Here is a 10,392-nt window from a genome sequence, read left to right on the forward strand (position 1 = left end):
CCTTTGCTTATTTGTGGCTGTTAGAATGCATGAACTTGTGTTTTACCCATGTTTATATGCACTGTGCTTGTAACAATGTAGGTACTCTATAGATCCTTGTTGAAAGGAATTTGCCATCAAAATACACCTACACAAGGATACATAAAAATAGGTGATCATAAATTTTGTCAACTCACATACACCCACAATTAGAGTCAGCTCAGGTAAAATTAAATTACCTTTGCTTCTATTTTATAGGTCTCCTTATCTTAAAAATGGCTGCTGTTTACTGATTATTTGCCATTTACATAGATTAGTGTTTTAATCAAGGTCCTCTAGAGAAACAGAACCACCAGAATGTGCGTGCGCATGTGTGTGTTTAAAGGGATTTATTATAAGGAATTGGCTCATGCTCAATTCCTTTATGAAGAGTTCATCCTCCATTATGGAGGATGAAAAGCCCCACAATCAGCCATCTGCAAACCAGAGACACAGAAAAGCCAGTGATGTAGTTCCAGTATGAGTCTGAAGGCCTGAGAACCAGGAGCACTAATGGCATACATCCTGGTCCCAGGCAGGGAGATGACTGATGCCCCATCTCTAGCAGTCAGGCAGAAAAAAGCAAATTCTCCCTTCCTCTGCCTTTTTGTTCTCTTGAGGCCCTCAACAGATTCGACGATGCCCACCCACATTGGGGAAGACCATCTACTTTACTCAGTCTACCAAGTCCAATGCTAATCTCTTCTGGAAACACCCAGAGTAAGGTTTAATCAAATATCTGGGCTCCCTGTGGTTCAGTGAAGTCGACACATAAAATTAACCGCCACAGCAATAAGTCAATGCTAATATTCACTGACCATCCTACAAGATGTTTATTATTATCTCCATTTTACAGATTTTGAACTGAAGAGTCAGGGAAGTGAAGCCACTTGGCCTAAGTGGCACAGCCAGTGAGTGGCAAAAATGGAACTCCAACCTAGGTCTGCTTGGCTCCAAAGTCTGTGCATCTCCCATTCCATCTACTACCACTCAGCACAAAAAGGCTACCTCTGCCACCTCACTTCACAAAGCAGTCCCAAGACAGAATCAGGAAATAGCCAAGAGACGGGTTGCTCCTTAAAACATTTTTCTCCCCTACCCACCCTCCATGTGATCTGCTTTTCTGGAGTATGTGACCAGGGCTATGTAAACCCAAACATCATAAGTAAATGTTGAATGAGCACTGTTGCTGCAGAAAGGCTATAACAGAGTGTCATAGGAGCTTTGGCCAGGCCCTGGAAGAAGTGACATCTATTTTCATACTTGGCATTTTTCCCCATGCTGTCCTCTCCTCTGCCTTTCTGACTCGTCCTGTATCCTCCCACATTGGCCCCACTACTCTCATTCTGCTCTCTGTTATCATGCAATCATCCCTTCCCCCTTTTCATATTTTGTAGCTCACACAGCTGGTCCCCAGAGTCACTGCCTTCTCAAACTGTCAAAATTGTCCAACATGAAAAATTGAAACAATAAACTAAAATGAATGCAACTGAAAGTGAAAACTACATGTGTGAAAATGGTCAAAATGCAGTTATTGTTCTCTGGTCTACTATCACTGAAAATTCAGTGACTAACGTTTTCTTCACTCTTTACTCCAAATGTAGTGCTGGCCTCAACACACACTAACACAGTTGGGGGGGACATTCTGCACACAATCTCCTTTGGAAGCCAGCTAAGTGACCGAGGATGAGTTATTTATTAACATCAGAGCTGCAAGTTCACCAGGAGTCACAGCGATACTAGGTTCTAAATAATAAAAGAGATGGACTCCATAATTCATTTGGTGAAATCTCCATCAGATTTAACTGTTACCTGAGGGTTGATGGATTATTTTATTTTTTAATGAGTTCCTTTTTTGAATACATAGAATATAAACACCCTTCCAAGGTACACTTACAGTGAGACTAGGAAAGAGTCAGGAGCTTAAGAAAGGGGATGCCTGAGGCCGGGCGTGGTGGCTCAAGCCTGTAATCCCAGCACTTTGGGAGGCCGAGACGGGCGGATCACGAGGTCAGGAGATCGAGACCATCCTGGCTAACACGGTGAAACCCCGTCTCTACTAAAAAAAATACAAAAAAACTAGCCGGGCGAGGTGGCTGGCGCCTGTAGTCCCAGCCACTCTGGAGGCTGAGGCAGGAGAATGGCATAAACCCGGGAGGCGGAGCTTGCAGTGAGCTGAGATCCGGCCACTGCACTTCAGCCTGGGCGACAGAGCGAGACTCCGTCTCAAAAAAAAAAAAAAAAAAAAAAAAAAAAACAAAAAGAAAGGGGATGCCTGAACAGCTAGATCCAAAAAACTAGGCATTTACATGGTGAATAAAGGGCTAAAAAAGAGATGGCCCAACTTCAAGAAGACTAGGAAGAAAACCAGCCCAAAGATTCTGGAAAGAAGATCCTCAACCCAAAATGTTTCCTCCAGCAACTGGCACAGAATAGATACTCCATATACATTTGCTGAATGAACACATGTAAAAAAAAATGAACATAGAGTAAAAAAGTTAAAATGATTAAGGGTATAAAATGTAATCACTTACTTCACTAATAGTTTTAACATTTCAAAACCTTGCAGTGAAGTTCATTAAGCATTCAGGAATATCTAAACAGAAGCAACATTAAGATGACAACTAAATATGTTCTGTAAATTTTGCTCAATAAAATGCTTTTGAGAATTTACTGTGCCCCCATGGCCAAACACAAGACTTGGGAGGATTCTAAGATAAATTGGAGGTGGTCCCTGCCATGCAGATTACCATCTGGTGGCAGTCCCTTGAGCAGGTAAGGCAGCAATTCCATTTCAAATGACCAAAGGAAAATGCCTCCACCCAATGCTATTTTTCCATTATCCCTCACAGGGCCTCAAATTATATCATTACAGATTAATTCTTTCAGGTCTTGAAGGTTAATTGAATCTCTTAAAAAAGGTTAAATACTCCTAGGACAGGTACCTTCTTAAGCCATTATCACCTGAGATCGGACCCAACCATTCAATCATAGCTGGCAGACAGCACACTAGACAGAAAGGATGGGGGAGCAATGGAGGGAGGGGTTTCAAGAAGGAGGAATTTGGGAAAGGAGGCACATAATCGCCTCATTGATTAACTTTATTTGCAGGTTTCCTCATTTTTCCCATATCCTAACCTATTGAGACTGGCATAGAAACTTCATACAAGCCTGCACCAGCATCCCCCATACATCTTTCTGAAATATCTTTTCCAGTTCATCACAGCTGGGTTTCTAAGCTCGACACCTGCATTTCCTATCCTGCTTCTGGTTCCTGAGACAGTACTAATGCTAACAGGAAATGCTTACTAGTTACTTAGTTTGAACCAGCCAGTATCCTGCGAGCTTCACAAGAATTATCTCATTTAAGCATCTCAGCCATTCTATTCTCATTGTACAGCTGAGAAAACTGAGAGTCAGTGATATGGTTTGGCTCTGACCCCACCCAAATCTCATCTTGAATTGTAGCTCCCATAATTCCCAGGTGTTGTGGGAGGGACCCAGTAGGAGATAATTGAATCATGGGGTAGGTTTCCCCCATACTGTTCTCATGGTAGTCAGTAAGTCTCATGAGAACTGATGGCTTTATAAGGGGAAACCCTTTTACTTGGTTCTCACTTCTTTCTTGTCTGCCGCCATGGAAAATGTGCGTTTCGCCTTCCGCCTTCCACCGTGATTGTGAGGCCTCCCCAGACATGTGGAACTGTGAGCCCATTAAACCTCTTTTTCTTTATAAATTAGCCAGTCTCAGGTATGTCTCTATCAGCAGCATGAAAACGGACTAATACAGTTAGAGAAGTTAAGTAATTTGTCCCGATCACCTAGCTTTAAATTGCAAAGCCAGAATTTGAATATATTTAAGTCTGATTCTAGAGGCCAAACTCTTAAACTTAAAACTATAATAACCTAAAACTCAGGTTGAAATCATTACAATAACCATATTAATCAGGCAGATCAAGGAAGCAATGGTCCCATCCTAACTTGGGTTCAAGGTCCAGTTCAACTGTGGGACCTTGGTCTTTAGCGTTCTCATCTCTAAAATAGCATTAATAAAATCTACTTTGTAGGGTCATATGAAATCAGATGAGTTCATAAAGAAAGTCTTTGGCACAGAGTCAGTACTTCATAAATAGTAGCTGTAAGCTATGAACTTGCCATGAGCGCTTCTGTTCTGGTAATGTTCCTGTTGGCCTCCAGGGGATGCTCAAGCTTCTAATTCCTCCTCTTGCAACATCCAATAGTCAGCAGTTCTTGACCTGACTATGCATTCAGATCTCCTAGGGGTAAATACATACCTGTGTGCGTCTGCATTATATTTATAAAATACGTATCTGTGTGTACATACACGTATATATGAACACATACATGTCCAGGGAAGAAGACAGGACATCTCTCGTTTATAGGTTCCCTAGTGTAATGCACAGCAGTGCAAGCCTAACTCACAGCAGGGTTGAAAGCCGCTGCAATTGAAGAACGGCTAGGAAGGGTCAAGGCCAAGGACTTTGGAGATGATGCAACTAGGAAATGGATGTTTCTGAAGGAGACGTGAAGTAGTTAAAAGTTCTAGTGCCCAAGTTTGGACTCTGTTCCTCAGGAATCCTTCATTTTAGATTCTGTTTCTTTGTAGGAGCCCTCTCTTGGCTTATTAAAATCATAGCCATACCCCAGCTCCTGGACTCTGAGCTTGCCTCTGCCACTTTCTTGCTGCCTAGATTCCCTGATGAGAGGCCCTGACTCCCTGCAGGGACCCAACTTGTCACTGGTGCTGTCTTTAGCTAGTCCTGGGTAGAGGCTGTGGATGGCCACAGAAGCCAGGCCTGAACCTCATGGCTGACCTTCCAGTAGCAATACCAAAGTGCAAAATAGATGTCCTGCCTTTTTTTCTTTTTTTTTAGACAGGGTCTTGCTCTGTCACCCAGGCTGCAGTAGAGTGGTGTGACCATAGCTCACTGTAACATTAACTTAACTTAGGCTCAAGCAATCCTCCTATCTCAGCTTTCTGAGTAGATAGGAATATAGGTGCATGTCACTATGCTCAACCAATTTTTCAATTTTCTGTAGAAATGGGGTCTCACTATGCTGCCCAGGCTGGTCTCAAACTTCTGGGCTCAAGTGACCCTCCCACCTCAGCCTTCCAGCATGCTAGGATTACAGGCATGAGCTACCACACCCAGCCTAGATGGCCCACTTCTATCCACCCAAAAACACACGACAAGGACCAGATTGGTCTTGTTTCAGGTAAAGACCCCTTTAAGTCCTAGGCTGAGATAAGACTGCTAGAAGCACAATCTCTTTCCCCAAAATGAAAAATAAACATGCATTAGACAGAGTTATTGACTACTACAGGCTGATCACACACTCACAGTTGAAAATCTTGTCCTGGCCGGGCGCGGTGGCTCAAGCCTGTAATCCCAGCACTTTGGGAGGCCGAGACGGGCGAATCACGAGGTCAGGAGATCGAGACCATCCTGGCTAACACGGTGAAACCCCGTCTCTACTAAAAATACAAAAACTAGCTGGGCGAGGTGGCGGGCGCCTGTAGTCCCAGCTACTCGGGAGGCTGAGGCAGGAGAATGGCGTAAACCCGGGAGGCGGAGCTTGCAGTGAGCTGAGATCTGGCCACCGCACTCCAGTCCGGGCGACAGAGCGAGACTCCACCTCAAAAAAAAAAAAAAAAAAAAAAAAAGAAAATCTTGTCCTTGTCCACCCTCAGTTCAGCTGACAAGGCCATTAGCCTACCCCAGATGGGCCTGCTGCCCTCATAATGAGCAAAATGTAAATATTCTTTCCCCTCCCCCTTCCTCTCCAGGTTCTTCAACTCCTCGTTTATTATTTTCCCAAACTATGAAAGACCCGCAGAGAAAAGCATGCTCACTACCCTCCCCCTGCCCTGAATTAGGAATCCAAGCAGCTAATAAATTATCTGGATGCATATAACAGCCTTACAGTTTTTTTTTCCATGAGAGGTAAAATGTCCCCATTTATTCACTCACTTGTCACTCAAACAGGGCTGAGTACATATTCACCAAACTTGGCAGCATTTCACTCTGAGACTGAAAACAAACATGATAAATTTCTCCTCCAGAGATAATTCTGGTGATGTGTATAGGCCACTGAAAATGAGAATGTTATGACTTTAGTGCTGTGATAATATATGGTAGTAATTATATTAACAAGGGAAATTACATCTCTCTTCAGCAATTTCAGCTCATACCACCCACATGAATAGTGGGCAGCAGCAAAAGTGCTGAAATGGTGCTAGTAAAATAGGAAGAGCAATATTTGCTGAATTTAGAACCTACTTTAATCACTTTTTTAAACTGTATTGAGCTCCTACTATGTGCCAAGCACCCAGTGAGCACAGTGGGAAACATGAAGATGAATCAGACATGGTCCATGACCTTAAGATGCTTACCACATATCAGGAAAATAAGAGAGGCACATACATGATTGTAATGCCAGGTAGGAAGTGAGAGATGGTCAAAGGGGAGGTGCAGATAGAGTTCCATGAGGACTGAAAACAGGAAGCTGTCACTTCTAGATGAAAGTATGATGAGGCTCTGGCTTGCCTGGAAAGCAATCAGGCACCCCAGAGGTGATGGACAAGCAACACCTTGCAGTTTTCCAGCATCAAGATAGGACACAGACAATTAACACTGGAAATTCTGCCCCCCGACCTAGCCCCAGAGAATATTCACCAGAATGCTCCACAGTTGGATGGCAATGAAAGCAAACCCCATATTCCATAGCTTCAAAAATCCTTCTGAAAAGCCTTTCACCAAGAACTTATAAATGTGTGGATTAATGGACTATAAAGAGGGATTAAATGCACGAGCAAAATTCCATAATTCATTCTGAAGTTTTAATGGAACAAAATTTGAGATACTCACTCTGTTCACTTCTAGCAATTTGATCAGCTTTTGTTTTCTTCCTCCCATGTGCAAGAAGACATAGGGAATTCCAGAAGAAATGAGACACAGTCCAGACCCAGGGGCTTGGAATCTCATAGAGGAGAAGAAAGAAGCATGCCCAAAATGATCATAAAGACGGTCTTCTGTTTTAACAACATGATCTAGTGAAAACAGTATATGGTTTGGAATCAGACAGAATTGGGCTACATTCCTGCTTTGAAGCCTATCAGCTTTGTAACCTAAAAAAAAAAAAAAAATTATTGACTCTCTCTAGGTTGACATTCCTTTATCTGCAAGGTGTTCAAATCTTAGGACTGTGGGAAGGATTAAGTAGTATAGCATTATGTGAGCATTTTGTCTAATGTCTACAGATGTCTAATGAATCTGTTGAAAAATATGTCAAAAATGGGATGTGTCATAAAAAAATTATAAAGAAAATCAGACAATTATCCTCAAAGAAAGAGACCACCTTAGAGTTGGAAGAACAGGGAAGGCTTCATGAAGGTGTCATTTTAACAGGACCTTGGAGGACTGGTAGGGATTTGTCAATATGTGGTCCATTTTGGCTTAGGAGGATAGAGCAAGCATGGCTGTGCCGAGATATGACATTGTATTTTCAAGCGGCTAAAAATTCTGTATGGCAAAATATTTGGCTGAATGATTCACTGTAGGCAAATCAGTAGTTAAACACGTATTGATCCCAAAATATCATACCCTAAATAATCAAAAATCCAATCATGGCCAGGGCAAAGAACACCAGACAAGACAAAGAATGACGATTCTTCCAGAACATAGAAAAAAAGAGCTTTGAGATCTAACATAACATTTACGCCATAATTTTTAAAAATTCAAACAAAAGACCAATCCTTCTTGTAAATAGTAATGTAAAAATACTATAACACACGGAGAAACAGAATTCAGAAAGCATTATAAAAGGATAAAATACTATAACCAAAGGGAGTTTACTCCAGAATTGAAGGAAGGCTAGGGTTAAATATTAGGAAATCTATTTATAAAATTCAAATTTAAAAATTAAAAATTGTTTAAACAGATGAGAGGAGAAACATATTACCATCTCCATGGGTACTAAACGGTCATGTGATAAAATATAACCTCTATTCTTTTTTTTTTTTTTTTTTTTTTGAGACGGAGTCTCGCTCTGTCGCCCAGGCTGGAGTGCAGTAGCCAGATCTCAGCTCACTACAAGCTCCACCTCCCGGGTTTACGCCATTCTCCTGCCTCAGCCTCCCGAGTAGCTGGGACTACAGGCGCCCGCCACCTCGCCCAGCTAGTTTTTTTTTTTTTTGTATTTTTTAGTAGAGACGGGGTTTCACCGTGTTAGCCAGGATGGTCTCGATCTCCTGACCTCGTGATCCACCTGTCTCGGCCTCCCAAAGTGCTGGGATTACAGGCTTGAGCCACCGCGCCCAGCCTTAATCTCTATTCTTAACTTTAAAAAAACCGATAAAATATTAATAGACACCCCATTAATATGATAAATACATAAACATATATAAACACAAAAGTTAATATCACAATTAATAGAGAAATACCAGAAGATTCCCACTAAATCTGGAAGAAGTTCACTTGTGCCATAGTATTTCATATTACCCTGGAGCATCTACCCAGGCAATGAAATTAGGTAAATGAAATAAATGACAGAAAAAAATGATTTGCAAATAAAATGATTGCCTAGAAACCCAAGAAAATAAACTGAGGAATTATTATAAACACTAAGAGAATTCAGTATGGTATAGCTAAAAAAATTAATATATAAAAATCAATAGCCTTCATGTATACACATAACCATTAGAAGAAATAATGGGAAAGACCCTTATTTTACAAAAGCAAATATATATGTAATATACTTATGAATAAACTTTATAACAAATGTGCAGGAGCTATATAAAATAGTGTTAAAATGTCTTTAAGGGTGGGCATGGTGGCTCACACCTGTAATCCCAGCACTTTGGGAGGCCGAGGCGGGTAGATCACCCGAGGTCAGGAGTTCGAGACCAGCCTGGCCAACATGGCAAAACCCCATCTCTACTAAATATACAAAAATTAGCCGGGCGCAGTGGCGGGCACCTGTAATCCCAACTACTCAGGAGGATGAGGCAGGGAGAATTGCTTAAACCCAGGAGGCAGAAGTTGCAATGAGCCGAGATCATACCACTGCACTCTAGCATGGGCAACAGAGCGAGACTCCTTTAAAAAAAAAAGTCTTTAAAAAGGCCCAAACAAAAATGATTTAAACTAATGGAAAGGCACACCACATTCTTAAAAGAAAATCTTACCATCATAAAGATGTTAATTCTCATTCCAATTAGTAGTTTACACAAACCCAAAAATCTACCAAGGGGATTTTTTTGGAAATAAAATAACTGATATAAAGTTTATAAGGGAGAAAGAAGGAAGAATAGTAGGAGATTCTGGGGGGAAAAGGAGAATTATGATATAAGATTAGCCCCACCAAATATTAAAATGTAAAATAAAGCTACAATAATATGGCACAAAAACATAAAACAAATATGCAGATAAATAAAAGACTAGAAAAGACCTGAGAAACAGTCAAAAGCATATTGAAATGTATATATACTAAAGATATTTTTGAATCAGTGGTAAAGATAAGATATTGAGGATAAGTGAAACCTGGGGATGGTTTCACTTCCCAATACTATTGGGACAACAAAATATCCATCAGAGAAAAACATTACATTGGATACCTAATTCACAATTTCCACAAAAATACCTCCCAAATTGATAAAAGATTTGAAGGTGAAAAATGAAACCTTAAAAGAATTATAAGAAACAATGAAGAGGCATTTTATTTTTATTTTTTTTATCTTCAAGTGCAGAAAGGCATTTCTAAGGATTATTTTAAAAACCCAGAAGTTATTAATACATTTGACTACATAAGAATATTTAAAGTCTCCATACAGAACAAAAAACAAGTTACAAAACCAACCTGAGAAAAATTTTGCAACTCATAACAAAAGGATAATTTTTCTAATATATGAAGAGCATCTACACATAAGTAAATGACGAATAATCCAATAGAAAACAATTAGCAAAAAATATGAACAATTTACTAGACAAAATATAAATAGCAATGTAAATACATGAAAAACTGCTCACTTTATCCACGATAAGAGAAATGTAAATTCAAACTGCAGCTCTATATTATTTTTCACCTAACTGATGGGCAAAGATCTGTAATGTTTGATAAAACACTCTTAACAAGGATGTGGGGAAATAGCCATTCTCTTACATTTCTAATGAAATTGTAAATTGCCACAAGCACTAAGGAGAACAATCTGGTAACATCTATCAGCACTTAAAATATCTATACACTTTAACACAATTGGATTTTTAAGAAATCGATCCTGCAACCACCATAAATTAAATGCCCTATGTTCAGAGATATTCACCACAGTACCATCCCTTCGACGGGGGCAAAAAG

This window comes from Rhinopithecus roxellana, chromosome 10 (genome assembly GCF_007565055.1).
Source record: "Rhinopithecus roxellana isolate Shanxi Qingling chromosome 10, ASM756505v1, whole genome shotgun sequence".
NCBI classification, from domain to species: Eukaryota; Metazoa; Chordata; class Mammalia; order Primates; family Cercopithecidae; genus Rhinopithecus; species Rhinopithecus roxellana.